This window comes from Pseudorasbora parva, chromosome 3, assembly GCF_024679245.1.
Source record: "Pseudorasbora parva isolate DD20220531a chromosome 3, ASM2467924v1, whole genome shotgun sequence".
Taxonomy (NCBI): Eukaryota; Metazoa; Chordata; class Actinopteri; order Cypriniformes; family Gobionidae; genus Pseudorasbora; species Pseudorasbora parva.
Window position 1 is genome coordinate 39036676 of NC_090174.1, and position 23585 is coordinate 39060260.

The 23585-nt window shown below is 36.8% G+C and overlaps 1 protein-coding gene and 1 long non-coding RNA gene across 2 annotated transcripts in view; one reads left to right on the top strand and one right to left on the bottom strand.

Moving 5' to 3' along the window:
- Positions 1 to 23585, bottom strand: part of si:dkey-220k22.1 (multiple epidermal growth factor-like domains protein 9) — a 99704-nt gene that overhangs the window by 52915 nt on the left and 23204 nt on the right. The window lies entirely within an intron of this gene.
- Positions 840 to 2261, top strand: LOC137071096 (uncharacterized). Its single transcript, XR_010904386.1, has 2 exons — positions 840 to 891; positions 1520 to 2261. It is a non-coding gene; the product is annotated as an uncharacterized lncRNA (long non-coding RNA).

A 23585-nucleotide genomic window follows, 5' to 3' on the forward strand; every position in this document is an offset into this window, starting at 1 on the left:
ACTTCTCCTACGACAACCGTCAAATTATTTTCGTTTTTAAATACAAACTATGACCAAAATGAGCACTAGAGATTTCTTTGTAGCCACTATTTCAATCATGTGTGTAATGCAGCTCACTGTCACCAAACGCATCATTCATGGATGATATAATACACTGGACGAGATTTCTTGCGAGTCCGTTTTAGCGCGCCTCACCTATCGTACAGTCTGACATTAATGACAACTAAGATCTAACAGTGACATGGCTTACAGAGGGATCATGTTCGTATAGTCTAACAAGGAACAGTCGTAAAAGACTGTTATAAATCGCACAGTGTGTGTACCTTGCTTTACTCATCAAATATTAAAATCCCTCAGTTCATCACCATCTCATGTTAATTCTTGTTTTATGGGCTTTGTCGCATTCTCTTTTTGCTAGCACACTCCTTTTTTTAAAATTGGTAATTCCCTGGAGGTTGGAGATTTAGTGTGTTCCATGTCAACCATTCCCGCTCGATGTGACAACTAACCTATGCCACCCCCATACCATACACACACTGAAAAAAATGACTTTGTGGTATTGTAAAATCTATTACATTAATTCATGTAATTTATACATTGTAAAATCAAGATTAAGTTGGAACTATATATTTCATGTAAAATTTACACAATTTATTAATGTAATAAATTAACTGAGAAGAAAGAGTACATTTTACCATATATTTACAAATAGTATTTAATGTTTTATAGTCACAGCACATTCACCTAAAAATACTAAGTAAATTTTAATCTGAAAAGCAAAGTGTGTTTGAATCTGCCCGCCCCGTTTTTGTTGTTGCTCAAAAAGATCCCGGTTCAGTGGCAGAGACGGTCGGTTTGGGATGTCGCTTTTACATGGCTGACTTATTCTGGGTAAGTTCTGACTTTTCTATTTTAGATTTGTGATAACGATGTACTTCGTTTTGATGGTTTGATTATTGCATAGACGTTACGGTTTAAAATTGACTAAAAGTGAGTTTTAATCACAATAACGGTAGCTAAAGCTAAAGCTTTATCCACTTCTATAAAGTTGAGACTGGTGTTTAGTCAAAGATAGAGGGGATTAAATGTAGTTAGCCACGTTCTTGTAGAAAAAGTCACCCTGTCTGGTTAACTTCAAAATAATTTAATGTTAGCTGGCCGTGATTAAGTGCTGGCTGCCTGTGTGTGTGTCCTCTAGCTAATGTTAGCATTTTTTTTAAGTGTCTAAGTTAGATGTTTTTATATCCACTGAAAATTTCACAGCAATTATTATATCAAAGCATTAGTGTGCACTCTGCACTAAAGAAGGAAAGTTTGGATGACAGGTGAACTCTGATACCAAATAAGCATTGATGTATAACGTTAGCAACAAGTGCATGAATGTCAGCAATTCTATTTTAGTGAGCTAACGACATGAAGGTCCGGTCACCTTTTTAATGAAAATAAAATGTAATGTTATAAATGTAATTCTATTTCTTAAATGGAATTGTGTTCTTTCTTTCTTACAAACTGTATGCAGGAGGACAGTCGCAGTGTTGCCGCTGAACATATCCTTAAGATGGAGCTGATCGAGAGGATCCAGTCGATGAATGAGCATTAAGGAAAAGTGACCATTCTATTTCAGCTGGACTATGCATGTGCTCGTCATTAAAGGGTTAAGTTAGTTCAGTTCAGTCTAAAATGAAATGTCTGACATTAACTCCTCTCCCAAATGTCGCTCCACACCCGTAAGACCTCCGTTCATCTTCACACACAGTTTAAGATATTTTATATTTAGTCTGAGAGCGTATGCAAGTGTATGCACACTATACTGTCCATGTCCAGAAAGGGAATAAAAACATCATCACAGTAGTCCATATGAGACATCAGTGGGTTAATTAGAGTCTCTTGAAGCATCCAAAATACATTTGGGTCCAAAAATAACAAAAACTACGACTTTATTCAGCATTGGCTTCTCTTCACCGTTTGAATCTTTATTTGAGGATTGAACACAAACACGGAAGAGAAGACAATGCTGAATAAAGTCGTAGTTTTTGTTATTTTTGGACTCAAATGTGATACATTTCATATTTGGCTGAACTAACCCTTTAATGTTAGTTATGCCACTGTTGGCTGCTGATGTTTAGTTGAACCATACATGGTTAATTCTACAGTTATTGTAAATTATAATGAATGTACCTTAACTACTTAATCAGTTGATGTGAACATTACTGATTTAATGGTTAATTGTAAATTTTGATATAATAAACTGTTCAACTTTATTGTATTTATGTGTGATTTGTGATAAATGTATTTGATGCAGAGAAAATTATTACATTTATTTGGTTTAAAATAGCAACATTTACATAATAATAGTGAGTAATATAAATTAATTCAACTAAGTAATTCAAAATGTCAAATGGACAAACATTATAAAATCTACTTAATTACTTCATAAGAGTAAATAATACAGATTTATAAAATTTACTTGATTACCTTTAATAAATACAACATGCTAAGTTAAATATAATTAAGTAACATTTACTTAATGTCTTTGCAAATGTTACATTTATAGTTAAGTACATTTTACTTGATATTGGCAAGTAAGTTGTACTTGATATCGCAGCAGTAAATTTTACTTAGAAAAACTGAGTGCAAATTGTTACAAAGATTTTATCAAGTAAATCTTACAAGTTGTTTTTATCAGTGCAAGTCAAAATAGCCAAAGACACTTTTCGCTATTTACGTATAGGATGGGACACAGGCAAGTGACATATTTATGCAGTTCCCCATGAAAACCATCCCGTCAGGTCTATATAACACACAGGCTATCAGGGTAAGACAAAAACATGTTTTGAAAGAGTGAATGATGATGTAAATGTTGCTAATTTAAATATATATATATATATAATAATACAATTATATATATATACACTGTAAAAAAAATGTTGGTTTAACTTAAAAAAGTAAGTAACCTGTTTGCCTTAAAATTTTGAGTTTATTAAAATAAAAAATGAGATTTTTTATTTATTTGTACATTTGTTTATTAAATAGAAACTCAAAATATTATTGTATCTGAACCACATAAAAAAATGATAAATCATGAAAATAGCACTATTTGGTAGGGCTGGGCGATATGGCCAAAATTTCATATCCCGATATAGCTCATTTGATATCCCGATAACGATATAGCAACCTTTCTATTAATTCAGTTTATGAATAGTCTATACAAAATTGTAATGTGGAAATGCAGTTTGAAATGATATACAAAACAAATAAAGGTAGTATGGGCTACATTTTTATTTTATTTAGAACCTTTTTTTAAAGCAAGACTGTTGGTAAAGTTAACACCTGCCTAGGGATGTTTACCGATGAACGTTTGACCGATGGTTGACCGTATCAACGTTAACCGATCAAAGTTGTCGGTTAAAATAAATAAAAAAGTGATCTCTAAATTAGGCTATTTATAGACAGTGGACTAAACGCTACAACAGTTGGCCATCTCATTCCAAAATCTTTTTGTGTGATTGAACATATCCCTCGCACTCAATTTTTCATAACTCGCCTGTTTGTACTTAATAAACCAATAAAAACATTTGGCGCGAGGTCACAGCGTTTGGGTTTGCGCGCTCACAAGGTTTGCAAAAAGTAAACACTCGAGATTAGAGCCAGAGCAGACGACAGGATGAAGCGTGCATTTCGCTTAAGATGGGCTTACATTTGGAAATATATTACATGTTCATTTCAGTGGTAACACATAAGGTGTTGATCGTCTTTCTTTATTATTGTTAGCAGTAACGTTACCTCAAACTAAAGCGGCGTCTCTTCGGAGCTGTCATTTTCTTAAAGGGGTACTTCAGCGCTGGGAAGATGAATCTGTATTTAAACTGGGTCATCAATGCAGTAGAAATGTGAAATTATTTTTGAATTTGGTGTCTTCTAGACTGAGAAAAGACAGAAAATGTATTTTTGTCCCATGGGGATGAAAGACTACAATTCCCAGAATGCTTCGCTGCCCTGTGAGGCCATTCCCAACGCCAACAACTTCATTACTGTGACTGAGTTAGAGACACTACAATTAAAAACTGAACGTGTCTGTTCAATATAATGAGTGAGTCACCGCGCGAGTCTCACAGCACTGAGCACTAACTGCACGAGTGATGAGAGCTGAGGTAATCGCGACTACACTCGCGGCATACATTCACAACGCGAGTTCAGTCTGGCACGTTTCAGTTCATGCCTTTGCAAGCTTAACTTTCATAGAAATGAATTTGAGAAGTTAAAAGACTTACATTGCTCACCATAGCTCCGTTTAAATGATCCTGTCTGCAAGCTGAGCTCTCCCTGAGTGTGATCTCCATCCCCCAATGCCGGATTCAAAACATGCGGAAATGGCTCCCTCTGCTGGCTGTAGTCTTTAGCCTCTGGGCAAACATTCCTCCTATGATGCAAAAAGCGTCATTTTGCATCATAGGAGGAATTTTTCCAGAAATAAAATGCATAAATCTCTCGTCTCAGGGAGATATGAGAGGGGAAAGCACAATAATTTGAATATTCTCCAGGGTTTCTACTGATACAAAGCCATATGCTAATCGCTGAAGTAACCCTTTAAATGAGCCGCGGCAATGATTCAAATGAGCTTCTAAGGCTGGACAAACGCCTTTATTTTCAACGCGATCACCTTGTACCCAAACCATTTCGAAACTAAGGAGCCATTTGTCCTCTGATTACAAACAAGCTCCTCTGCGGCGCGTTTGCGGGACTCGTGTTTCGCGCTGTGGGGGATTTTAAAAAAGTGACGTGAGTGGAAGGGAGGCGGCTGGCAGCGCGTGTGTGTGTGTGAGTGAGAGAGCGAGAGAGAGACAGAGGGAGCGCGTTTATGTATTGCATGGGCATGCTGTGGCGTGAGGTGCATCTTGACGTAAAATTCTGCCATAAACGCCTTATCGTGGCGTAAGCGATAGAGCCTTATATAAAACGATAGACATTTTCTATCGTCCAGACGATATATTTCGTCATATCGCCCAGCCCTACTATTTGGCAGGTTTCACTGCATCATCAGAAATAAAAAACACACAATTACCCAATATGCTTACAAAATCTTTTAATAATATTTGAATAAAGGTTGTCCAATCTCAAAAAATGTTAATTTCAATGAACTCAAAATTTTAAGGCAACCAGATAACTTTTTTTCTAAATAATTTTTTACAGTGTATATATATATATATATATATATATATATATATATATATATATATATATATATATATATAAATATATATATATATATATATATATATATATATATATATATATATTTTGTCTAAAAATGTATGCTCCATTATCTATTAAAATACAGGGTATAAATATATAAAACATTTCCTAGTGGGCATGTCCAATTGTAGTTTTAACACAAAACATATATACGGTATAAAGCATAAATACATAAGGATTTAAGCAACATTATTTAGAGCTGCACTACAGCTACTACACTTACACTGATTGCACATTCACAGCAGTTTTATGAGATTATGCCCCACTCAAAAGGTACGCACGTCCCTCTCAGAAGGAACTAGAAGGAAGCTTTTTCCAAACAGGTCCCTGTGCCATTCAAAACCCATGCAGCCAGTTTACGGAAAGTGTCTCTGGTTTCCATAGTTTTTCCCCAAAACATTGTACATAATATTTGTTGTTTTTTTATTTTTAAATAGATTGAAATAGAACAGCAGGCAATAATAATGAATTAATTATGGGAAATGATATGATGTGGGTTGTGATGAGACAGCAGAGGTTATTTCACCTTATTCTGGGTGAAAGTGTTATTTGATATACTGGTCTCAGATAAGCAGACAACCAATATCATCAACATACCATGCTGGTATCGTTAGCAAGCCTGAGGGTTTTCAAAATGATTGGCAGGCCAGCACAAACTGTGTCAATATAATTTGAATAATTAAATAGTTAAATCTTATTTCATGCACCCACAAAATCAAATATTGGTCTGTATATGAGATGAGATGTGAGGGAACAGAAAGCCTCAAGCAACCAATTTTACTGGCTTTGGCACTACAATATCATTGTTTAATCAGTCCAACACCTCTGACAGTTACATTTTATATAGCTAGAGGCCACAACAAATCTTCTAAATGTAAGGTCTGCCTTATGTCAGTGTGTAGTGTGGACACAAACTGACTTCTCTGTAATTACAGTATGTTCCATTGTAATCGGTAATTAACTTGCTTAAACAACACGCTGCTCTTGGTACAAAAGCTCTTGAATGTCTGACTGTTTCATATTGATTTTCTGAAATGTGGGATTCTAATGAGGGCTCAATGAAAGATAAAACCTTCTCCACAATAATTCAAAATAGAATTGAGAAAAATGTCAAGAAACAAGTGTGTAAAACAGAAGATAATGGGTTTAATTATGAATAAAATGTCATGCATTATGATTCATTCTTCTGGAACTCTCCCGACAATTACTGAGGCATAATAGTGCAACGTCCCACCAGGGCCACAGACGTCTTGCCTCAATCAGATCCTCTGATGCCATGCACACAGAGCCGTCTGATTGGATGACAATCCCTGGAAGGTCATGTCTTGACCGGTCCTTTCTCTTTGTCCTCTGGCATGAATAAAGCCTTTTCAGATTATATCAAACAGGGCTTGTTCAATTGCTCACAGCCGCGGCTGCGCCCAGGGAACAGAGAGCTGCCGTGGGCAAGAGGCCAAGCTGTAGGACGAGGGGCTGGAGGAGCTGCAATCATACAGACAACTTCACACCATTACCTCTCTATGGCTCATGAATAGAGCCTTTAGACCCCACTGCAGACTGAACCGAAATTGACAATGAGGGGTGGGAAAAACATGGAGAGAGAAAAAAAAAAAAAAAAGGGAGATGGAAAAAAAGGGAGCGGGAGATTACTAGACAGGAAGCTGTCAACCGGTAGTAGACCAATATACCAGACATACTGATTAATCATAAAATATTTTGCTGATATAGACTAATTTTGGGAGACATTGCTTGATTGTTGATTGATAGAAGTAGACATGTTTACTGGTAATTTATACATTCTAACTGAATTTTGAACCACTGTTTAATAAAAAAGAAACAATTTCATGTTTAGTTTTCTCCCCCCTCATCGCAAACCATCAGTTTTGTGTACCGTTACACCCTTAATATTTAAACAGGACCCATTATGCCCCTTTTTACAAAATGTCCCCAGAGTGTGTCTGTAAAGTTTAAGCTCAAACAACCACACAGATAATTTTTTATAGTATGTTAAAAATATATTTTTTTTTGGGAGTGAGCAAAAAACGTGCCATTTTTTGAGTGTAAATGCAAATGAGCTAGTGCACCCGGTCCCCTTTCAGGAAGAGGGCTACACTTCAAGAGTTCATTCTCCGGCATACGGGCAACAACGAAACAGGATAAGCTCACGGACTGAAAAAGTCAGAAAGTGTTCAGGTGTTCAGCCTTACAAGTTGGAAGGACACTGATGGAGAGACTCGAGAAGGAGTGACAAAATCTAGAATGCAACAGGACATTTCAGAATGGAAATGCAACAGCTTGAGCAGACTGATTTGCGCAAACGTATAAGACTTAAGCGATTATCTTCTGAACAGTTCCTTCGAAGAGGAATCTTAACCACAATGTCCCCAGTGACTCAGATGGCAGGAGTCTATGGCATTACTTGTAATGCCTCTTTGGCGCAGACATTGTACAACTCCAACTGCTACAGCAAGGATACGGAAATGGCAGACTCTGTGCTACTCACTCAGGGCTGTGTCTATGCTAATAGGGCAGATCATCACCAGCTGTGGGTGGCAATACTCCACAATTTGATGAAATTGTCGGAGGGAATATGAATCAGCTTGTTTAAAGAGAGAACTTTTGATTTATAGGAATTATTTTAAAAAATATGAGTGTATTTTTACCATTATAGGCTGGTTGTTTTCACTGTGGAAACATATTGGTCCACATATAAATTGAATGGCTTTGTGCCAAAAGACCCTTGATGTCTGTTAGAAAAAGTATGAAGAAAAGAGCAGAGAGAGGGATATTTACTGAAAGAGATTTTTTCCTCAATATATTTCTTCCCTGCATTTTTTTGTAGGAACAACAGAGATAATGGGGGAAAAAACAGAGGTTCAACCTCTAACGGCAGGAACAGAAGAACAAAGTGTTCCTGGGTATCACTGCATGAAAAGTGGGATTTTCGTCAGTAAGCGGCACTGTAGATTGTCGTGGAAGATCAGGTTTACGACTGTACACGGCAGTTTGCAGGCGACATCGAAAACTGCCGTGAATTGTCAGAAATTGACGTGGGCCTTGCTTGGCAGTTGTCCCCCCCAAGACCCCCCTTCCCTTAACTCCAGGGGAGGCTTTAACATGTAAATGAACATGCTGTGAGCTATACAAATGCAAATCAGGGTAGCAGGAGTTTTAACCCATGTGACATTTTTCTAAAAGGTATTAACTTCCTTCTTAGAAAATCTCTTAGATAGATCAGGCTCAGTATAGCCTAATTGTAAAATCTTAAACTTAAGCTTGAATTTATATATTTGATGAAAGTATTCTAGATTATTTAATGTGTGTCATTTGCAATCAGTCCCCGTGAATTCAGTGCGACTCGCAATTTTGACCAATCACCGCAACTTTTACCAATCATTGCGGTCTCCTGCTAATAAGCGGCGTCATACATCAGCAAACTTTATATATCATATATCATTGCCTGTCAAAATTAACGTGTTAACGCAAATTAATTTTAACGGCACTATATATATATATATATATGTGTATATATATATATATATATATATATATATATATATATATATATATATATATATATACAGGGGTTGACATTAACTTTTTTGCTCACTGGCCACCGTGGCTAGTGGTTTTCCAAAGTTACTAGCCACTCAGCATTTTCACTGGCCACAATTTTGCTGTTTGGAAATTACATTGTATATGTTTAAAGTTGACTTTGGCATATATAAATTACTTGATTTTGAATCATTTTACTTTATTTAGAAGATTTAAAACCCTTTCAAACTTTCAAATGCAGAATGACCCCCCAAATCTTGTATATCAGCTGGGATGTACAGGTGGGCAAGGGGTGGGCAATATAATAGATTATAATAGAATATAATAGGCTAATATGAGAAAGGTAATATGACAGGCTATGAGTTATTTTAGTTAGGATATATATATATATATATATATATATATATATATATATATATATATATATATATATATATATATATATAATTTAAAAAATACCCTAAGCAAATTACAAAAACAATAGTTATTAAAAATAAAATAAAAATTCAGATACTAATACGACACAATGTAATTTATTGAATGTAATTGTCATTGGATACGACTTTCATCGAAAAGAATGTAACAAAATGTGGGCCTGGTCTGTGTTGTGAAATGAAACCACATTAAAAATTCCCTTAAACTGCGTTTGAAACATACAGCAAAGCAGCGACAGAGGAAAACACAGAGCCTGATATTATGCAAACATTTACCAATAATGTGGAAAGCGTTTTAAATCTGTTCAGTGGAAAATCCGCTGTGACGAATCTGTCCTCGTCTAACATCTGCTGTAAATCCAGGTAAAACTAGCTGCGTGCACGCCCCCGTCCCCAGATAACATGATCCCCAGTTGATCCGTAACACCGGCGGGAAGAAACAGCTGAATGCAATCATTGGGCTATCTCGTCAGCTTGCTCAGTTTGCTGCCGATTTTAACGAGCAGTTAACTTTAGTAATCTCCAGGTTGCTGTCCATAGATGATAGGTTGCTTGCTTTGGAGCCGAAAAACTGTGGAAGATACTAACTTTAAGAAGAGAAGACGAGTGCCTAAGAGAAGACCAGTCCTAAGATTGCGGTAAGACTGTTATCTAAGCTAAAGTAACCTAAAGCAAAGCTTTTTAAGTAGCACAAGCTGAAATTAGCCTTGTAAAAGAACAAATGTAAGTTGCTTTATAAAAGTGTTTTCTTTTTCTGGTCATTTTACAGGAAGCAGTACGCCGTCTTCACAACTTCGTCATAACACTCATTTAATTGTTTTCCAGCTGCATGTAAGACATAGAGACAGTACGCAGGAGGTAAACATCCAGTTCTTGCATCGCACGCAGAAGCTGTGAAGAGTTCAGCTCGGAGTCGATTGAGAAGATAGAGGGTAAGATTTATTAGATTAGATCCGTTTTTGGTCAGTGTGACTATTTTTCAGGTGCATTTTACGCAGTACATTGCGCAATACTGATTGTCTTTATTGTTTGTTTTTACAGCTGCTACAAGCAAGAAAGAGTGTGTTTGCTGAGGATGAGGTGGGCCTTTGGAAGTGCGCTACCATAGACCTGATGTCTGATGAGGAAGACGGCATCGTTCGCGCGGTGTCTGGATGGACTGTTTGACCAGCCAGGAGCTCGCCGAGCTCTGTGCCACGCTGCAATCGAGATTAGAGGCGATTCCAAAGAACAGGGCAACGCACGACAGACGTCTGAAAAATGGACTGAAATCAGACAGAATGGCGCTAGTTACCTACAGCTCTGAAGCAGAAAACAGAGACTTCATGGTGCTGTAGGATTTTGGGCTTCTCGTGAGCTTCCTATCGTTGTGTGGGCAGATCTCAAACGTTTTGCATTTGGTTGTGTGTTTGTGTTTGTTCTAATAAAGCTCTTTCTTTGAATAAACTGCACGTCCCTGGCATATTTTCCTTTCCTCAATAAATGAATGTCCTTGATGGTTATAATAGCGTAGTCCATAGGATAACAATGACATGAATATAAAACATAATAGTATATCACATGAATATGAATATATACAATTAAAAAATATGTAAATCATAATTTTATATATATGTGTAAAATTATTATAATTTGGGGGTTTAAATTTATTAATTTATTACCCAGGTTGACCAATAGTAACAGATCTGCCAACCAATCACGAGTGATATTTCTTGTTTCAATGTAGTAGTTTCAACCAATACTGAGTGAGGAAATTCAAGCCATTCCGGCAAGGCGCCGCCCAGAGCTGCTATTCATATGCTAATTAGAGCCATTAGCGCCGGCGCCAGCATGCCTCCGCAAGCTCCACATACGTCATGGTTCGTTTCCGTCAATATGTGGCACAGACGAACGCGACGTTCACAGGCTGTAAACTGACGTTAATTGTCGAAAATCAGGGAGATTTCCGGCCGTTTACGGGGACGAAAATCCCACTTTTCATGCAGTGTATAATGCCTCACTTCTGTTCCAGCACAGAGCACCTGCATCTCAGTCAGTGTTCTCACAGAATCCACAAGATGAATGCAGACCATCCATGCTCTAATGTTTCCACCTGGTATACCATGCATGCTGTTCTCACTTTGCCTGAGAAACAGCCACACATACCAAGATTGTATCAAGCGTGCACATTATGTGACAAAATTGTACGTCTATCTTATAAGACCACACCAAATAAAGAACATGCTAGTCTTAGACTGGTCAGAATCTCAATTCTTTCAAAGTAAAGAAAGAAACAGAGGGGTGAGAGGAGACATGCCAAAACCTATGAAAGTACTTCACAGACATAAAGACAAGAATCTCAGTAGGTGATGAAGCTGCCATTCCAAAAATATTAATGCTCAATTATGAATAGTGCAGTGGAATTCCAAATTTAATCTATTTACTGGACATATTCCTCTTCATTTCCTTTAGTGCTTACCGGGATTTCACCAAGCAGGACGCATTCCTGGATAAACATCCTTTTTGGTCCTGGAACAACATTCCTACTATCAAATTTCACAGTTGGGTTCAGAGTTAAGGTTAGATTTGAGGCCTCTATAACACTCTTTTTAATCTTTTATTTCCTCAATGGTCTAGTAAATAATAGTTAGTTGGAGGACTATGTTAGTTAGTAAGGGATAATCAAAAGATGATACGCCCTACTTGGTAAATCAATGGTTGATAGAAAATGGTTGTCTTAATTCAATATTTTTGTGCATACGTGTTATATTGTGGTAAAATATTTGATTATGCTCCAAAAGATAAACGTTCAGATGGACCAGCACTAGATCCTGCCAGGAGATATATGGACCGTATCACATATATCTTTCAATGGTCTTTCTCCTCCTGTTTTTCTGTTTGCTTTCCCCTCTCTTCCAATAAACAAAATGCTGTTGGAGCATGACTAGCCAATGCTGCAGAAGAAGGGGGACAGATTGCTGAAGGGGCATTATGTGGGAGGGATTTATCAGGCTTCTCTGCTGTGCTAGTCTTTGTGTTCAGATCTCCATTAAACCCTCTGCTATCATTTCCACAAGCCAAGCCTTCAGAAGCAGATAATTAAATCTAAATTATTTATTTTTCTTTGGAGATATAATCCCTATAATCATGATTATCAGATTATTTGTACTTGGAATCAAATGTCTATAAACGAGATCAAAACAAACCGATTTAGTCAAAGCTACTTAAACATAGATAAAGAAGGTACACCAGACAGTGCACTGAAAATTTAAGTCAAGGTTTTTTAAGAGAGGGTTGTCTTTTGTCAGTAGCTGGCCATGAAAACAAGGCCATGATGATCCACTTTTACCATCATGGATTCATTACCTGCTAAAATGGCCCCTGGAAACATCAGAAAACCATCAAAGGTGATTTTGCAGGCCATGGAGCCAGATAAACGATGCAGTTCAAGGATGTGGCTCATAGGAGGAGATGGAGGACACTTCAGGCTCTCAGATGTGTCCAGGTCAATCACTGTGCTGTCATACTCAAGCATGATGGATAAGTACCATATGCCAGGGAGTCATTTGATCTGTGGATGCTTTAAAACACTCAAGGCATTGGGAAGTGATAATAAAAATTAATAACCATTAAATATTTGATTTTGAAAACCCCTTGAACTATCCTCTTAAAATTGACCAATCTTTTTTTTTGACATCTTATCTTTTCATGCATCACTACATCCATTTTATGAGATTAATACATTCTTATATAATAAACCAATTTCACATTTCTTTTTTGTGTGATTTTATACATGGTTAGATAATGCTTGTGTAGTAGGGCTAGCTCTCTTCAAACCATATAATTTAGACTACCAACATGCAACAGCTCATAAAAAACAAATGTTCTCACGATGACACACTTCAATTCTCATAATATGCCAAAATGTGACATCACCGTAATACCCCATTCTGACCCACAAGGCTTGCATCCAAATCCTGTCACAATATTTTCATAATCCCTGGTGGCAAAGACATTAGTATCTTTAAGAAGTCACATTTTACCAAGCTCAGAGACTATGTGTTGAAAAACATCTTATGATTGAATTCCAAAATGTTTACTCTAAATACACCATGTGAAATGCATGTCTGAACATAGTGTTTAAGCAGAAAGTACACATATGCACTGCTATCTGGCAGACAGTGGCAAGCAGCACCGTGGTCCATGGTTAAGCCACCACAGACTCATATTAAGCTATCCCGCTATCCCTGCACTATGGTCATTGTTTTTATTCCCCCACAAAATTCATAATCACACCACCATCATGAAGTAACTACTGCTCAATCTATCAACAAAAAGAGGCTTCTAGCATGACAATTACTTGCCAAATCTAAAAGTAAAGCTATCACAATTTGTCACAATGACATAAAAACATTAGGGCCACACTAGATTATATACAGTGTTCTTTATTAATTTGACACAATAAGCAAACTATTACCGGTCAAAAGATTAAAAAAAAAAAAAAAAAAACCTGCATTATATTGTGAAATATCATTACAATGAATTTACAATGTCTCTTTTTGCTTCAGTCTTCAGTGGCACCAACCAATTCTGTGTGCTGATTTGGTGCTTAAGAGACAATTCTGAAAATAATTGCTGCTTATCGGACTATCTTACTGACCCCAAACTTTATTAACTGTAGTACATCTTTTATATTAAAGGGTTACTTCAGCGATTAGCATATGGCTTTGTATCAGTAGAAACCCTGGAGTATATTCAAATGATTGTGCTTTCCCCCCTCATATCCCCCATGAGACAAGAGATTTATGCATTTTATTTCTGGAAAAATTCCTCCCATGATGCAAATATCATCAATTTGCATCATGGGAGGAATTTTTCCAGAAATAAAATGCATAAATAGCATAGGAGGAATGTTTGCCTGTGAGAATTGAAAGGCTTGAAGAATTGAAAGGCTAAAGACTACAGTTAAGTTAAGCTTGCAAAGGCATGAACTGAAACGCGCCAGACTGAACTCGCGTTGTGAATGTATGCCGCGAGTGTAGTCGCGATTACCTCAGCTCTCATCACGAGAGCTCATCTGCTGTGATACCCGTGCGGTTACTCACTCATTATATTGAACAGACACGTTCAGTTTTTAATTGTAGTGTCTTCTCCAACTCAGTCACTGTAATCCAGTAGGTGGCTTAGGGAATGGCCTCATAGGGCAGCGAAGCATTCTGGGAATTGTTGTCTTTCATCCCCATGAGACAAATACATTTTCTGTCTTTTCTCAGTCTAGAAGGCGCCAAATTCAAAAATAATTTCACATTTCTACTACATTGATGACCCAGTTTAAATACAGATTCATCTTCCCAGCGCTGAAGTACCCCTTTAAGAACCGTTTTAATCATTTTAAAAGGAGACTTTATTACCGTATTTATTGAGTGTCTTGTAGTGCTACAGCTTAGGCTAAATGGTCTATATCTATCTCACAATCCAATTCTGCGCCATCAACCCCAGTACTTGATCTTTGCTGTCAAAGATAATCCCTACCCAATTTCCTCCAGTCTAGTGGGTCTACATCTGCCCTGCTTCCGGCACAAAATAAGTGCACTCTCATTGGGCTTTACAGAGTCTGATTGATTTAACACAGATTAATGAATCTCTAACATGATCCCCAAGTAACTGATCGACACAAACCTCTCTCATCCTCCTTTTTTCTGCAGTGCCTTAAGCACAAGGCCAGAGATACAGAACAAAAAGAAGGGTGGAGTATTGTGTTGATGGCTGCATTTGCTAGGAAACAATAGGGAGGGCTTTGACTACAAGATTGACATATTTGTCCTCAGTGTAAAAGTTATAACCTGTTCAATATGCTGCCAAATCAGCAGTTATAAACTTTCATCAAATAATTTAAAACCAAGTTTAAACCAGCAAACTTTTAAAAAGTTTAAAATAAAGTAGACAATAAAAATTTCAGTTACTAATTAAGCACATTTGTGACAGCTATACAGACGTTTCTGCTTCCACTGAAGCACGAGATCATCTCAAAAAATCATGCTGAACATTATCATAGGACACAAGCTTGTTGAGTTGAAGGCACAGCATGCTGCTAGAGGTCGCAAATTTCAAAACTATAACAAAGGCGTAGCTTGATGACGCTTTGAACGAGCGTGGAATCATGGGAGTTGTCGTCTTCACCACAAGCAATCTGACGGGACTCTGGCATATGATAAATCTTGATCATGGATGAACTAATATATTAAAGTTTATTTTATGTTTATGTATGCTTATATGCCACAGTGGGCCACTGCCAACTTCGCTTTGTTGTTTCTTTAGGTTTATTTTAATGATTAAATGCACATTCACATAACATAATGCACATAAATGCACATCACAGCACATTCGTGTTCGATGTGGAAGCACTAATTACACAAACAGTTGATCAAAAAACAAAAGCATCGCGCAAATTATATGTGCGTCAAAAGCACGTCCAGTGTGAAAGGACCTTACCGGTCCATGTCACTGTGTCATCTGTTAATGACATCATATCCATGTTATACCCTTGATTTCCTGTTTTACTTACCAAACACCAAAGGTGCAAAGGCAGTATTTTAAGGGATCATAAGCTATTTTTTCATCCACCTATTTTATATCCAGTTTGGAATATCCAAAAAATGCACATAAACTATGATGGAAACACATTTCACCAAAGAGATTCCTTGATGAGCATAAAAAAGTAAAGGGACTGTGCAATGGGACACCATAACTGGACTAAACAGCAGACCAATATCGTAGCACAACATCTGAAATGCTGTTTTGGTCATTCCAAAGTGTTTGAGCAAAGTCTTCAAAGTGGTTTGGAATAATTAACTCCCATAACTTGCATGATGGTCTTCCCAAACACCAGGCATCTGGCACCGACACCAAGAAAGTGTTTATTGCCTTTATACAAAAATGATTATATACAGTGTATTTTTCTTAGTGATATTCAGCACCAATTTATCAGGAAGCAAGTGTTTTGTTCTTTTCAACTCACTGGAAGGAAATTATGCTTTATTCACAAAGGTTTTTGCAATATTCCAATTTTGCTTTAAATGGAAACATAGCTACTTTTAGTCTTGGCACACTCTTGGTTTAAAAGGTTGAAAGGCATTGTCACAAAGACATGCAAAAATAGGAGGGCTGAAAAATGGGAAGTGTGAAACAAGTGAGAAGTTTTAAGAAGGGGAATAGGATGTTGCCTTGTTCTGTAACAAACTTTTCGGGTTGTCATTCGAGCAGTGACACCATACTATCAGGGAAGAGTGTCTTGACCTGTGCTATAAATACTAGAGCGACACTGGATGCACAGAGTCAGAACAACTCAAACACAACACAGCCTCAGATTCTCTCTTATTTTCAGCCTTCACCACACACATGCATGCGCGCGCACACGCACACACGCAAAAACTGCAATAAACACACACACACACACACACACACACAACAACAGCAATAAAACGAAACCAATTTATGATCTGTTTTGTGACTAGAGTCACAAACAGTAATTTGCAGCTTATATATTTATTTGTTCTTTTTTTCCCCCTCACACCGGAATTCCTCCTTCCTAACTAGGATAAACTTTTGTGAAGCAAGAATAGAGAAGACTTACCCTATTTAAAGGGGTCATATCCCACATGTAAAAAAAATATTTTCCCACCACCTTATTCAACTTGTGATGAAAGTAGCTTTTACCTCTAAAACAACCAAACGTTGTATAGAGATTTTCCACAGCTGCTATTTTAAGATATGTCCCCTTTGAATGTGGAATGAGCAAGAATTTTCTCCAGTTCTGCTCATAGGTTCGCTGTTGTGTCAAGTATTGTTTTTAACTTGAAAATCCTTCAATAACAGCCTCATTGCAAAGCCTGTGGTAAACTCAGCAGGTTCACAGAACAATCTATGCCAAAAACGAATAAGGTTGAAGTGATCAGGGTCCTTTTAAACTAAACTTCAGCTTTCCTGAATTTGGGTAAGCTTTATCTCAAAAGATCAATGAAAATGTGATAAATTATAATAAAAATGTTAAATATTACCCACAGTTTCTATTTAAATGTCCAATCCTGAGTATTAATTGTATGAATCATCATTATGTTGAAGCCTAAAAGGGCAAGTAGAAATCAGAAAAGACTAATAGCCATAGTAATTTCTACTAAAAAGCCCTCTGAACAGCCGTCCTACATTGAGGCTATTAGATGTGTAATCCTGTTTGTGGCTAATCAGTCATACTTCAACATCCATCAGCTTGATGTGCAGCTCGGGGACTAGTTTTGAGCACTGCAGCATTTCCAAGATGATGTTTTATTGTCTCTTAACCTAACAAGATTGTGTCAGGACATAGTTGTCTTTAAAATGCATGTGCTGTGTCTTGGTTTTCCACCCAGCTCAACAGAGACATGATAAACTAAAATAAAATATGCTTCCTTTTTCACATGAACCCACTCCGCTACACTCATGTGACCTGATCTGTTTGAAAAAGGAACTGCGTATCCCTGTTGCAACCCACAACTTAGTATAATTAGCTGCATTTCAGTCCATTACAGTATAGCTCATATTTCTATTCTATACTTCTATACTATACTGGGGCTGTTCCAGGGGCTGCTATGTGTAAAGTTTCCAACTTTGAATAAAAGTTTATTCTAACTGAATAAATGTAGTAAATGTAATAGTTGAATGCATTATATGCCAGCCAGAAACTTCTCGTCTACGTTAGATGATCTTGAGCACTCTACAGTTAATTTATGTCAATAGTTCAAATTCTGGCTATGTGAGCATATAGTTAAATCTGCATTCATGATTTCCTAACTTAAGACAGGGCAATTTCTGTGACTTAGTGTTATGACTTTATTCCACCAGGGTGGCCGAGGTGATTGATGTGAGCTAAGGGTGAGTGAGGCTCCTGTAATTGGCTTCTTATTTTCAGAAGAAACTATTTTCTATTGAGGTTAGGAAGTGAATGTGAATTCTAGCCCGTTATTCAGGAACATATAGGCAGACTAGGAAGTGTAGATTACCCTGCAGTGATGTTTTCAAATGTAGTGTGTGACATGTGTGTAGAAAACTGTGAGGTGGGCCTTACATAAAATGAGCCCATTTATCAGAAAAAGAAAGAAAGAAGCACATAGGGAGAATGACTAAACCCTTTGTCTTCAGATAGTTTGATTTCCCTCCAAATGGATCCATGAAACAGATGAGTTGTTGTAATAAGCAATATATCTTGGCGACAATGGTGAGTTAACACAAATGTCTGTCTCTTGCAAATATTTAAAGGTGGCAGTAATGGTCACACTCAGATTTTGGTATTAAATCCAGATGGGACAGCAGTGTGTTAATGGAAAATATTTAGGAGTGTACAAAAACAGGACACACACACAACAACAGCAAAAAAACAGAAATTATGAGCTTGTCATAATTAAGGGGAGATCACCTAAAGTATTATTGAATTGTCACAAAAGAAACTAAAAGTATTTTTTTTAAGTTTCACTTACTCATAGTAAAACAGGAACAATAACTATCAGGCCTGAAATGAAGTTTTGTACATAAACAGTGGTAAACACAAATTAATATATTCATTTTCAGTGTTTCAGAAACATTTCTGCACATATCATGGAAACAAACACGCACAAATCCACACCAGAAACACTAAATGCATTCATTCACTCATACATGCAGACTTTCTCCCACAGGATACCCACAGGCAAACATGGCAGTGTGTGTGAATGTGGGTCATGGGCGGTTCATTCTGTCCACTGTCTGGACGTCTGTCTAAGCAGAGAAATGTGTCATGCCCAGCCAATCACTAGCATCACACATTTGCTTTGAGTCCCATTTGACCCTTTGTGTTTGGAATGGCGGATCTTACTCGCATTCATAGGTCATTGTTTATATTTGTAATTTTGGTTACTATCTTTAGATATCTGTTCTCAAGAACAGAATTAACTGTTACAATGATAAATTAGGTAAGTGCATTAAAAACATTAAACATGTGACAGGTCTATAAAAGTTCAAATAAATGTATTTCAATCTTTTATTATGACGGGACGGAACACAGTCGCCGGGTGCCCGCACTTCCACTTTTTCCGGTCAGGTAAAAACAGCAATTTGTATCATATCAGATACATTTAAGGGGCCAAGGACTTCGGCCATCCGTCCGCTCTCTTCCCTGAACTGAAATTAAGTAGTGGGCTGTACTTTCCACACGATTGACATCAGGTTCAAGTACGCCCACAAGCCGTGCAAGTTATTTGTGTATTGCAGGTTGGCTGGTGGTTATGTTGCCCGCATACCGCCTCCCATGGCCGAGACTGGTATTACGATACCTGTCGGGCCGGGCTAGTAATGGTACTGCTAATTAAGGCTGATATCTCTGCAGCATTATAACTTGACATTTTTTTAATGACATCACCCTTATTTCTTCTCATTCTTTTGATGCGTGTAGGTAATTTTTTTGGATATTTTTACACATGGCACCTGCTCTAAATCTGCATATTTGTGAATTTTTATTTTTTATATTTTTACCTTTTATAAAGGGCACTTCCCCCCTAATCTTTTTAAATATAGGCTATGCTTCAGGTTTAATTTTATATTGTTCAATTTGATCAATACATTAAATTAAATTAAATTAAGACACTATAAGGGCTGTTAACAATACAATTAAATAATTTACACTGAAAAATTACAACTGCATTAAATAATGTTTTCAGATTTGTACTTTTGAATAGACAAAAAAGAAATGTTGGAAAGTTTGTTTAAACATGAAACTAAACCTCCAGTAGGTGGCAGCAGGTGGCTGTCTTAATGAGTGAGTCATTGAGTTGTTCATTCAAACGATATATTCAAACTGAATCGTTCAGTAACACACTTGTTGCTGTGAGACGCGTTACGGTTCTGCTGTGTGAACTATTTTTGCTGCTGAAATAGAACAAAAGCACTCAATATTGCATCTAAAATGTAAGTGACTTAAGTGAATGTTAATGCAAGTGAATGTTAATTAATTGTTTATGAAACTTTCATATAAAAGCACTGTCATTTTCAGTCGTGATGGTATTCAGGAAACAGCTTAAACGCTCTAGTGTTGTAATTTCTCCTCGAGAGGCTGCACGAGCGTCAACAGCGAGTTCATCATATATTATTATCCACCACTATCGATCGGCACTTACATTAAATTAATGCACAATCATTCTTGCATTTTGGTGATTGGCTAGTTATTTTTTTTGTTTTCAAAAAAAAAATCAGGCTATTGTCCGTTGGGCAAGTACAATTATTTTTCACTTGTCCCTTCAAAAAATCCACTTGTCCCGGACAAGCGGACAAGCGTTAATGTCGAGCCCTAAGTAGTGTTTCGGTATCCAGGTTGCCAGCTCTGCTCTAGTTACCACAGCTTAATGCAATGAATTCCTACACTTTTGATTTAATTTTGAATTTAATTTGAATTTAAATTCGAGAATTAGACAGCGTAGCATGTTTTACACCCCACTATGTGTTTGAGCGTAAATTAAACAGTGATAGGCCTTTCTATCCCAGCTTCACACGTCACTTTGAAGTTGCATGTCTTACAGAGTACACCAACACACTCTAAAAAATAATTCAGTGGCTTAGTAAATATCACAGTAATAATTAACTTTATTAACTTAATAAAATCTCTCAATATCATTTACTTGATGGTTTTAGTTAAACATACCAAAATAATTGACTAAAAATCCAACAGTTAATTTTGTCTAAAATGTATAGTTATATTTAAGTTTTTTTCACTAAAATAATTTAGTATTCAAATAACCAATTATTTATTTTAAATATACTTAATACATTTGTGAAATTTATTTCAAAATATTTGAGAATGGAGAATTAAACCGATCTGTTTCAAGAACCACAAATATTACTTAATTAAAATCAAGATTATTAATATTTAACACACACTGAAGAAATTGAGTAAGTTTACTCGATCAAAACAATGCACCCCTCCCCCACCCTCTGACATGACGACATCTCGACGGTTGAGTGAGTGCGGATATTTGAATTCTCCTCACTCAATCACCATCAGAGCAGTTTCTTCTTCTCAGCGTCGCAGAATTAGGGCATTTCCTCTGTGAAATTCAGGTTTGTATGTTTTTTTAATCTATATAATCATTACTGTGCTAAAAGGCATTTTATTTAATTCAAAACAACATACAGGGACAGTGTGAGTCACCAAGTTAACGTGTGGCGTTGGTCTTTGAAACGCCTGCTGTGTTGCTCAAAACACAACTTTATTCGGAAAGATAATGAATATAATGAATTTGGATGATAAAATCTTATTAAAACTGGGCACTGTTTGTTTATTGTCAGGTTATGGAGTCTGGCGCCTCGCAGCATCTTTCAGCTACGAATGAAACGCAGGACAGCGGTCTCAAGTTCAAAGTCCACCCGCAGACCGCTAACATTAGTCCATCTCAGGCTCGAGAAACAGCGCTGATACGGTGGAAATGGGATAACAGACCGGTTGATTACACTTGAATTACTTTTAAATGTTTAATTTTTACTTCTAAAATGTTTGTTACATGAGTTTAAATGTTGTAAAATAACTGTTATTCTTTACATGTCAAAACAGTAATATATGCTGTAACATTATTGCTGTAACTTACTCGTCGACAATAAAGGCCATGTCATGTATAAGTGTGTTTGTGTGGACTGTGGAGTATTTTACAAAGGTTTAGAGGAAATTAAAGTTATACTATACAAGTTAGTAATACTCATAAATAAAAACAGTTCATATTAGTCGTAAATATTGGTTTTTAAATGCTTTTTACCCAATTTTTTCTACTCAATTGAATTTGTTAATGTAACAAATGCAGTTACTCAGATCTACTTAATTTTTTTACTTACATTTACTCAGTTCATATGGTGTCTATAATTGATTTCACTGCTTTAAAATTTACTCAATTTTTTTAGTGTAAAAATGTTTCACCAAAAAAATTGAGTAAATCATAGTATAGGTTTTTAGAGTGCATAAACGCTGCTTGAATGTGCTGTCAGAATTATCATAACTGAGTTTCCAAGTTAAAAATTGGACATGAATGACCTCTCAAGTCATATTTAACACAGGGAACATTTAGGATCATTTTTATACCCAAGTTCCAGAGTTGGGCATGACATAAATGTTTGCTGATGTGACTGATAGCAAGTGTAGGTATTTGCAAATTGGAGTAATGGGCTTGCTGAAAGTTTTTTTTTTTTTTTTTAATTGGTCAGAAAAGCTGCCTGTTAGGGTGTGGGGTAGGTTTAGGGGATTGTTTTTGTTGTAGAAATTCATCTTTTGACACGCCCTATTACCCCGACCTGCAGCTACCACACTGCCTCTCTAAAGGAGAGTCTAAACACAGCATGTTTAGAGGCCAATGTTTAAGAATGTGATTCAACATCACAACAAATCTATGTATTTTTCACTATATTTTTACTGGCTTTAGACAAGGTTTAAGTTCCTGTTTTCCATGCTCCAAAAAGTGACATATACACACAAACACACTCTGCTCCAAAGACTTCTCTCACAGATGGTGGTCCCCCCACACTTCTAACTCCACCCTTTCCCCCCGTTTGCCTCTCATCCTTTTTATTGGGTCAGGGGGTTCTTCCCTTTTCAGTTGCTATGCAACAAATGCAATTACACTGAGCTGAAGTGTCTTGTGCCAATGAACAATACTTTTTTTATTTGCATGTGTGCGCGCGCACGTGTGTGTAATAAAAAAGAGGATTGCATTGTCTTAATATGCAATACAATGATTGATCTTTCCTTCTATCTCTCCTACTACCCATTTGACATGTACTAAAACAGCACACAAACACTCCATCACAATTGCCTTGTATGGTCTTTTTTCCACTGATGTCTGGCTTCAGGTAAGCTGTATACATAGCAGGCAGAGGAAGGCTCTCTCAATGCCAGAGAAGATATTGAGCAGGACTCATCTCATTAACTCACTCTATGCTCAGACGGGACTTAATTGTGCATGTCATTTATATAAATCGCTCTGTAATTTTTTATAGGCTTAAACACTGAATTTTGCTAAGTTCTGCTAGTGTCTTAGTAATACGTAATGATGATTTATGAATACGCTGCTGCATTTGCATATAAATAAATTTGATGAGTAAGTAAATATATGTGCGCATTGACTTCCTGAGAGCATTACCTTCCTCTTTTCCGCTATTTACAGAAACAGCCAAGCAGAAGCAAAGTTGGTTAAGGTCTACCTGAAACCCCTGAAGAGTGAACCGTAGAATCTAATTCAGTGGTTGAAAACATCTGGAAGGAATGGTCATAGAGTAATATGGAAACAAAGGGCTTGAAGGCTTTTGTTGTTGCAGTACCACAGT